Below are 987 nucleotides of genomic sequence, written 5' to 3'. Positions count from 1 at the left end.
TGGTGCCAGAAGGGCTGGTCTGAGTATTTCATAAACTGCTGATCTACTGGGATTTTCACGCACAACATTCTCTAGGGTTTACAGAGAATGGTCCGAAAAAGAAAAAATATCCAGTGAGCAGCAGTATATATATATATATATCTGTCAGTTTAGCGCGTTATCATCGGCATTAATTGAAATGAATTTTTTAAAATTTTTTCTCGCGAGATTAACGCGGCACAAGTCACAGCGGATGTTACGTTGCTCTATAGATACACCAGAAACAAAACAACAAGCGCACTGCACAGGTTCACGCACGCGCGAGACACCGAAAACGGATACTTAAAGAGTTTATGAATGGAAAGTATGCTTTTAAAAAGTTGCCAGATTGTTCCACTGACAAGACCAAAGTTACCTGTATATTTTGCAGTCGTAAACTGAGCTATCATCACAGCACTTCGAGTCTGAAATACCACCTAATGGCCAAGCACACACCTGACGTGAGTACTCCGCCCCCTCGTCTCAGACAGACAGCTATGGATCATTTCAAAGCGAAGAAAATGGATGACATGACGAAGAACAAATTTGCTGAAGCCATAGCTAAATGTATGGCTACTGCATGCAACCCTGTCAACATTTTCCACAGCTTGACCCAAGCTGAAATCATTCACATTGCGTCGAACGACTCCACTACGGATTGCCAGCGAGAGCCTCCATTACAAGCTGTGTACAGAGATTGTACGTAGCCGAAAAGGCTAAGGTACATCTGTTATGTTCAATAAAATACGTGGAGTCGGACTCTGTGCTCACTGTCGTTTATTCTCAGGAGACACATTTTATATCGCAACGCTTTTCGGCAACTGCCTGCTTTACGGTCGTGACGTCACGCCGTCGTAACATTACCCAATGGTTGTGGTTACATGCCACAATATGTGTACACGCACACACAAACATATGTGTACTCTATTTTTATTCCAATAGTGCATAAGTATGACCAAACACTTATTT

Source organism: Hippocampus comes, unplaced genomic scaffold (assembly GCF_001891065.2).
Source record: "Hippocampus comes isolate QL1 unplaced genomic scaffold, H_comes_QL1_v1.1 scaffold254, whole genome shotgun sequence".
NCBI classification, from domain to species: Eukaryota; Metazoa; Chordata; class Actinopteri; order Syngnathiformes; family Syngnathidae; genus Hippocampus; species Hippocampus comes.
Note: the sequence above shows the minus strand (reverse complement) of the source record.